The sequence below is a fragment of the Eurosta solidaginis genome, chromosome 3 (assembly GCF_040869045.1).
Source record: "Eurosta solidaginis isolate ZX-2024a chromosome 3, ASM4086904v1, whole genome shotgun sequence".
Classification (NCBI taxonomy): Eukaryota; Metazoa; Arthropoda; class Insecta; order Diptera; family Tephritidae; genus Eurosta; species Eurosta solidaginis.
Genome location: NC_090321.1, coordinates 9,059,897 through 9,069,669, shown reverse-complemented (window position 1 = coordinate 9,069,669; position 9,773 = coordinate 9,059,897).

Below are 9,773 nucleotides of genomic sequence, written 5' to 3'. Positions count from 1 at the left end.
TCGAGAGTAGTACAATAAAAACAATACGTTTTGGCGAAGATCCTTTTAGAGCGGGCACGCGTATACAAATTAGTGGATGGGGTTGGAAAACTCCAGAAAATGGGGCGACTACGGATATACTCCAATCTACTATCTTGACTACATTTTCATTGTCGACATGTGTGAAGCGTTATAGGAAGGCAGGGTTAAGTATAAAAAAATCAATGACTTGTGCTGCGAAAGGTGGTGATGCGTGCAATGAAGATTTTGGGGGACCGGGCGTTGTGAATGAAAAACTTTGTGCAGTAGTATCACATAATAATGGTTGTTTGAACAGCGAGCATCCGACTGTTTTTACAATTTTAAGTCATCATAAAGCTCAACGTTTTATAAAAAGGATAATGGGTTCAGAATTGCAGGGTGTTGTTATAAATTGACTCCTGAGTGGAAAATCACCTTAACACGGATGAACGCCCATTTCAGAACTCTTTTGTCAAAACATAAAGAATTTATGCTAAGATAGAGCTTTTCCGAAACGGTAGCTGAGATATGGTGATATTTCAATCAGCAGTCGAAATGACGATATTTCTTTTTGTGTTGTCTAGAAATAAATATTTATAATTGCGATTTAAAAAAAAAAATAAATAAATGTTTTTATTGTATGCAACGAAAGTGTGTCACATGTAAATGCCTTAGGATGTGAGATCAAAATTTATTCTTAGATTTCAAGTTCCCTCTTTAATGAATAGAACATGAGGAAAAAGAAAATTGCGGAATAATTACTTTAAGGCCCTGAAAAACTCCGTAAAAAAAACAGCTGATAGAATCAATCTTATGGAAATCAATATTATTGAAACCATAACATAACGTCTCAGTGATAACCATACGGTAGCTCAGCAATTTGTTTTTAGTTGAAGTACGTAGCTGAGCCTAGCCTAGCGGTTCATCATTAATTTATTTATTTATTTCAAAACTCAATAAATCGCTTAAAATAGGTCGAATATCAAAAGATGTTTGGAATATTTGCTGCTTTTAAAATTGGTTTTAGAAGGAAAAACTTTGACAAGCTGGAGCAATATTGTGCATTGAACGTCTTTGTTACAAGGAACAAAGCTATGGTAAAACAAGTAAGGAAGGCTAAGTTCGGGTGTAACCGAACAGTACGTACTCAGCTGGGAGCTTTGGGGACAAAATAAGGGAAAATCACCATGTAGGAAAATAAACCTAGGGTAACCCTGTAATGTGTTTGTATGACATGGGTATCAAATGGAAGGTGTTAATGAGTATTTTAAAAGGGAGTGGGCTTTAGTTCTATAGGTGAACGCATTTTCGAGATATCGCCATAAAGGTGGACCAAGGGTGACTCGATATGGGTATCAAATTTAAGGTATCTGTCGGATACCGCTAATTTATTTATATATGTAATACCATGAGCAGTATTCCTGTCAAAATTTCGAGGGTTTTTTATTTCGCCCTGCAGAACTTTTTCATTTTCTTCTACTTGATATGGTAGGTGTCACACCAATTTTACGAAGTTTTTTCTGAAGTTATATTTTGCGTCAAAATACAAATCCAATCACCATGTTTCATCCCTTTTTTCATATTTGGTAAAGAATTATGGCATTTTTTTCATTTTTCGTTATTTGCGATATCGAAAAAGTGGTCGTGGTGATAGTCGGATTTCGGCCATTTTTTATACCAAGATAAAGTGAGCACGTGAACTGAGTTTAGTAAAGATATATCGATTTTTGCTCATGTTATTGTGTTAACGGCCGAGCGGAAGGACAGACGATCGACTGTGTATAAAAAATGGGCGTGGCTTCAACCGATTTCGCCCATTTTCATAGAAAAGGGTTATCGTCATAGAATTTATGCCACTACCAAATTTCACAAGATTTGGTAAATTTTTGTTCGAATTATGGCATTAAAAGTATTCTAGACAAGTTAAATTAAAAAGGGCGGAGCCACCCCATTTTGAAACTTTCTTTTATTTTTGTATTTTGTTGTACCATATCATTACTGGAGCTGAATGTTGACATAATTTACTTATATACTGTAAAGATATTAAATTTTTCGTTAAAATTTGACTTTAAAATTTTTTTTTAAGTCTGCGTGTTCGTTGTCCGATTTTGCTAATTTTTATTTAGCACACATATAGTAATGTGAGTAACGTTCCTGCCAAATTTCATCATGACATCTTCAACGACTGCCAAATTACAGCTTGCAAAACTTTTAAATTGCCTTCTTTTAAAAGTGGGCGGTGCTACGCCCATTGTGCAAACTTTTACTAATTTTCTATTTTGCGTCATAAGGTCAACCCACCTACCAAGTTTCACCGCCTTATCCGTCATTCGAAATGAATTATCGCACTTTTTCGGTTTTTCGAAATTTTCGATATCGAAAAAGTGGGTGTGGTTGTAGTCCGATTTCTTTCATTTTAAATAGCGGTCTGAGATGAGTGCCCAGGAACCTACATACCAAATTTCATCAAGATACCTCAAAATTTACTCAAGTTATCGTGTCAACTGACAGACAGACGGACGGACGGACATGTCTAAATGAATTTCTTTTTTCGCCCAGATCATTTTGATTTATAGAAGTCTATATCTATCTCTATTAGTTTATGCCGTTACGGATTACCGTTATGCGAACAAAATTAATATACTCTGTGAGCTCTGCTCAGCTGAGTATAAAAAGGAACGGACCTAAAAAAAAAAAAAAAATTAGTTTTATTTTATTGGTATACAAACAATTCGGCAAATTACTAGAGTGTAGTATTTGTTGTAAAAAGCAAAAATGTTAGGATGTTTCCGTGGTTCCCTATATAACATTTTAATAAGTGGAGACCTTGGCTTTAATTAAAACTGCAAAAACAAAAATAAAGTGTACCTTCAGGTATTACATTTTCACATTTCTGGGATAAGTCTATGTCTTTCAACAACCAAACCTTGTGAACCTAGTTTTGCCTGATTGCAATGAAATAAAATGTATAGCGCAGTTAGGTTTTAGCAAGGAACGGCAAAAAAATGTGCGTTGTGGCAAACTCAGTAAATCGTAAATGAAACTAAGCAATTGTGTTAATGCTATTTTTATAGATGCTTAATTTTTCACTAACAGTTTAAACTTCATACCAGACCCTAGATTCAATAAGTGTGAGTTTTGAACGCAGACTAAAAATCAAGCGTCTCAAAAGCTTCAACTGTGTAATAACTGAACCGGATGATTACGTGTCACAATTAGGTACAAAAAACTAGTTTACAGTGTTGTGATTGAAGGTTATGGGGTTTTGCAAGCACCTACGGGTATAATTTTACACAAAACACTTCTTCGGAAATCAAACCTCATTTGCATTTGCTTCGAAAGCTGAATATAAAAATAAATTTTTTAATCGCAATTCCTTCCACATTTATGAAGCTATCACTTTCAAAAAGTATTTCTGCCTTAATTCCAGGTAAAATATTTCTTGGCACAAGTACTAAGTTTTCAAGTATCTTAAGTGGCTTTACACCACAATAGTCCTGAAATTCCTTGAACTCACTGAGCTGATTTGAACAGGGTGAGAAAGACTTAAATATCAATGTTCCAACGTTCCAATCGTGTGTTCGATTTACACTTATTATTAAGAATTCATGAGCTGAACACCTGCTTATAATAATTGAATATTCAATTATTATGTTTTTCTAAGAGAAACTGAAAAGAAAGAAAGAAACATTTGCTGGCATATTGCGATGGTAACATTTCAAAAACTGCCACGAATTCATCGTCAGGCAATGTCGTAATGTTATCAAAGGTTTCCCCGAGATTCGAACCGCGAATCACACAGTGATTTGCCTTAACCACTAGGCTATCATGCTTGTATTTGTCTCCTTGATTAATTCAGTTTATCTTATTTCTACACTAACAACACAACTGAGACCGTCTGCCTCTATTAATTTGTGTGTATGTAAATTTGTTTTTGTAAAGTTTCTTTTTCGTTGCGAATGAGAAGCTTTGTTTAACATATTCATTAGAGCTTGCGATTTCTTCTCGAACACAAGCGAGAAATTCGAGACTCGAGAAATCGAGATCTCGGCTTCTCGCGAGATTCTCGGATCTCGTAAGGATCACGAGATTCTCGAATCTCGAAATTCCCGTAAAGCTCGCGAGATTCTCGAATCTCGAAATACTCGTTAAGCTCGAGAGCTTCTCGACATATAATTTAGCCGCTGTAGTAGCATTATATGTACTCTGTTTTTTTTTACTTGGGATTTTTTTCACTTTATTGCGTTGGCTTTACATTTTAATCAACTCGTACGTGTAAATTTTTTTTATAACATTTTTATTTTCCAACTCAGAGGCATAATTCATACATATCCATTTTTTAAAACAACACGTAAAATATTTAATAATATTTACAATGCCTCCAGTAAGAAACTGGGTATGGCAGTATGCAACAAAACGGAATACCGGGGAAAATTGCTGTCTGTGCAATGTATCCATTGCCTGTAAAGGAAGTAGGAAGTAGGAAGGAATTATACGGCATATTCAAAGTATTCACAAAACTTCAAGCGATTTTAGCCGACATGGGTAAGTTTTCTAGAAAGGGTGTTGTTGGAACTCTTGATTATAATATGTACATACATAGTACATATTTTTATTATCACTAGCCACAATTCGAATACCAGAGCAGTGCCTTACAAAAAAAAACAGCAAAAGAAGACATTCCCAGTGAAAAAATGGAGCATATATACGGTGCAGAAGCTAAGCTTATAGTACGTAACCAACTGCCTAATTCATTTGGATCGAGCAAAGGATTTGAAAAATTTATGGAAGTGGCGGTGCCCAGCTACAAAAAATATATTGACTAAAATTTAATACAAATTACATACATATTAATAATCTAAAATTAATAACCAATATTACTGTTCTCTAGACAAAAACTTTATACATATACATATGTATGCATATTATCCAATGTTATGTGTGGCATTCTATTTTTTAATTGATAAATAAATGAATTCTGCTTATTGCTTGTCTCGGAAATGCTTGCGAGAATAACGATACCTCGAGTCTAAAACTTCTTCTCTTTTCTCGCGAGATTCGAGCTCCCGACTACCGAAATTCTCGATTCGTTAGTTCGAGAAAAAATCATATAATACTATCAATTCAGCAAATAAACTGAATTCCGGAATCTCGCGAGCCTTACGAGTATTTCGAGATTCGAGAATCTCACGAGAAGGCGAGACTCGCGAGAAATCTCATTTCGAACAAGTTCGAGAAATCGTAAGCTCTAATATTTATGTTTGTTTGTTTTAATGGTGTGTTCAATTTGTACTTATTACTAGAACACCCGGCAGACGTTGTCCTGCCCTAAATTTGGCCTATCTGCATACATTTTAAAAAGCTTTTTCCGCCTGACTCTGCCCTCCCTCCCTCTTCACTTTTTCCTAATCCTTTTATTCACTCCCCCCCCCCCCCCCCCTCCTTTTTCGCTTCATCTATCTCCATCTTCGTCTCATTCTATCTCTTTCTCAATCTCCTTCTCTCTTTTCTCTTCTCTCAATTCCTTCTCATTCTTCTGCTTCCCTTATTGCCTGTCCCAGAGGGTGGTATGTATTTTATTCCAGTCCCAGTCCCACTCCGAGTCTCAGTCTCAGTCCTAGTCCTAATCCCAGTCCCAGTCCGTCTCTTGATAATATTGTAACGAATTTGCTGCAAATCCTTTTATTTGCAATCCTCTGCTAAGTTCGAATCACTAAACTGTTGAATAAATAACTCCAATATTGAATAATGGAAAAATGGCCTTTATTAAAGTACTTCACAATAACACTTATACTTTGCTACTCGCTGGCTTAATAACCAAACTGATTGATAACTCAAATGAAACTCTACTATTGGCCGCCAGATCGCGTGCTTAATCAAACTGATTGATAGCTCAACTCAAGCTGAATTACTTTTTACTCGCTTGTGCCGCTTTTATAGCTTACGCTGCATACATCTAGGCTCTTCTATTTCCAGAACTTACCAACTATTTCGAGTGTTTATAGTTCTCATATAGTTTCTTCTTGTTTACAATTTTCTACTTTTCAGCGTCTCTCAGATGTATGTGAGTTTGTAGTTTACAGTCTCTCGCACACACATAGGAGTATAAGTAAATGCATCTGTGTGTGACATCTCTCGGCCTTATATATGTGCATACATGATTTGATTATTGACGCAAATACCGCTTAGCATGGCCTTAGCATCGCCTTAGTGATGGTATAGCTTAGTGATGCTAATATCCGTGACAATATATTACCCTGTACTAAAGCACTCATAACACCTTTCATTTGATATCCATTTTGTATAAGCCCCCTCAGAAACCCCCGCCCCCCCCACCCTCTCGGGGGGCCTAATGATGTGCTCTACTTGATATCATTCGCTATAATATTTTATATTGATAAACAGGTTGTTTAATCAAACATCAAGCAATTACACGGAAGTATATCCGCACCCCCTTGAAAATAAGACTGCCACTGCGTATACCTAACATTTTATTATTACGTATAAACAAATAAAAAAAATTGTAATAAAATAATATTGCGACTATAAACTGAGATGTAACCTATCCTATCTTTCAAGTTAGGTCAAACTACACACGGGGTGCAAAACAAATTCAAAATCGATTCAGTAGCTTAGGAGTCCATCGCGGCAAAAAATTTGGTGACACGTGTTTTTTTTATTTATATATTAAGATTAAGAATTCATTGGCTGACGATGAATTCGTGGCAGTTTTCGAAATGGTACCATCGCAATAAGCCAGTAAATGTTTCTTTCTTTCTTTTAAGTTTCTCCTAGAAAAACATAATAACTGGATATTCAATTATTATAAGCCGGTGTTCAGCATGAATTCTTAATAATAAGTATAAATTGAACACACCATTAAAACAAACAAACATAAATATGTAAAACTGAGCCCGTGCTTACAAAACCTCTCATTCGCAACGAAAAAGAAACTCTACAAAAACAAATCTACATACACACAAATCAAAGAGGCAGAATGTCTCAGTTGTATTGTTAGTGTAGAAATAAGATAAACTGAATTAAGCAAGGAGACAAATATAAGCAGGATAGCCTAGTGGTTAAGGCAACTGCAGTTTCACCGTGTGATTCGCGGTTCGAATCTCGGTGAAACCTTTGATAACATTACGAAATTGCCTGACGATGAATTCGTGGCGGTTTTCGAAATGGTACCATCGCAATAAGCCAGTAAATGTTTCTTTCTTTCTTTCCAGTTTCTCTTAGAAAAACATAATAATTGGATATTCAATTATTATAAGCCGGTGTTAAGCTCATGAATTCTTAATAATAAATAGAATTTTTTGTAAAAAATTTTAAAGGTATAACTGTTTGTTTGGGACAAATTAGTTCCATTCTTTTACTTAGTTTTCAGTTCATTGTCATATTTCGTAGGGACACACGTGTATTTGAGATACATTTTTTTTTTTGCTCGACTAGTCACAAAAATATATCACGAAAAGTGTTTGATAACCGATCGAAATATGTAACCACTAAAACAACTATTTTTTCTGACACGTCCGTTGCTTCATCAAAAATTAATGACAATGTGTTTGCCCGAACATTCAACACTTCTCTTTTTAATGCCTCGGCTAAATTATCTCCCAGGTGAAATGTCATTGTTCTGCTACATTTTATTGACACGAGCAATATTCGTGGTAAGAATTCCATTGAAGTAAATTGAAAATTATATGTGGGTTAATAAATGTGTTGCAAATTTTATTAGTAGTATTTTGAGTTTTTGTTTCAGTGAAAAAAAAGTAAATAAAAGTACCAAAACCGTTCCGAAAAAGGACCAAAATTCAGAAAAAGGGACCAGCGTACCAAATGTGGTTGGAAGGTACCATTTTTGGTCCAAATGGATCGAAGTGGCAACCGTGTTCTGGAGTACATTTAAAGGTATATATAGATGTGTATGTATGTATTTCCATTTCATATCAGCTTGACATATCTACATATATACACATTTATTCGTGTTACCAAGCTAATGCAACATAAATGGTAAAGAATTTTATTTATTTTATTCAAATTTGCATGGTCATTTCACAGCAACCAGAAGAGTGTTCCTGTAAAGTTTCCTCCCAGGAAGTGAACTAAGAATGCCCGAAATTTGGTATATAGGTCACACCTTGCCTATATTGGTTTTACCACAATTTTTTTCCGGGAAATGGACCAAGGACCGACTGGGATTGGGAAAGAGACTAGGACTGCGGCTGAATATATGACTTGGAATTTGGCTGGGACTGTAACTAGAGTTGGTACTGGGAAGAAGAATGACTGCGAGAGAGATAGAGTTGGAGGAGAAAAGGTAGATAGAGATAGAGGGATAGAGGCAGCGGAAAAAAGTGAGTGAAAAGATGGAGAGGAAGAAAGAGACGCAAAGAAAGAGAAAGGCAGAGCAAAGAGTGAATAAAATGATAAGGGAAAGGGGAGGTAGAGTAAGAAGTAAAAACTTATGCAGATTTACTAAAGTTAGGACAGAACAACCTCTGCCGAGTTTGCTAGTCTTTACTAGATATGTGTAAAAATTAAAGACCCTATAGAGCTTAGAGCAAAACGGCCAAAAATTTTTAGAATGACATATTTCTGCCCATGGTTTACATAGGGGACTTTTTAATTATAACCTTAATAAAAAACATGTTTAATTAATCCAGAATCAGCATTACCTTCGGAAAACATGTCGTATCACGAAAAATTTTTAAGCGCTAGGATTTGAGGCATGTGCCTACAATCTCCTAGCACTTGAGGAGAATTACAGCTGCCCTGCTGCTGGTCTATGTCCTTATGAAGCAAGCCAAAACTAACATCATCGCCATTTAGGAAACACGATGGACAACTATAGCATTATTCCAAGGCAGGATTTTTGTTTTTTGGGTGAAAACATACTTCGCCGCACTGTCGTCCAAGATTGTAAACGAGCGTGTAATAAATTGTTTCGCCTAAACCCCAGTCGATGATACGTCCGTCCACTTTTTATAAAAAATTAGAAAATACCTACATCAAAATCATGCAACTTGGCAACTTTTGTGCCAGAACGACGTCTGATGCCCTACAGTCGAAGAAAACGGTCTCCACGATGTAACATATCCCAACGCGTTGTGGTTGACTGACTTCGTCGCAGCTCGGTCATTTGCAGTACCAAGTTCCACTAAAAAGAACGAGCGCCAAGCTTCTTGGCTGTCTCCATATCGTGACACAAGGCATCAAATCGGTCACGCTGTGGCTCACAGCAAATATAGTACCAGTCGGACCAGTATCTTCTGAGAGCAGCCAAGATACGAATACGAAAGAAGTGCATGCACAAACCCAAGGTTGCCAAGGAAAGCTACCCACGAAACAGGCAGCTGATGATTCCTGGAAGCTCACACCTGCTCACTGAAAACAATCTTCAACTTGACGATTTGGCTGAGCAGTGGGAGCACGTTTCTCCAGTAAATGGTAAGATATGTACTAATCGCGCTGCCTCTGAAAAAAAGGATTCTGCCTACAAGGCCACTGTACATGCAGGCATAGTTAAGGTGACGCGAAAAAGAGAGGTGTCTACTTTAAAGAAAGAAACTGGAGGCAGAAAGTCATAAGTATGAGGAGCTTTAGATGGTAGCTGCTGGGAATAACGGTCTACCATTCTAGCGCCGAGTGGAATCACTCCGAATTAAAGCTTGGTCACTAAGGATAAAGTAGTTCATATTAGAACTAATAACCTTATTTACAAAAAACTAAACCAAATATTTATCACTTAAGATTCTATTTTTTGTAAC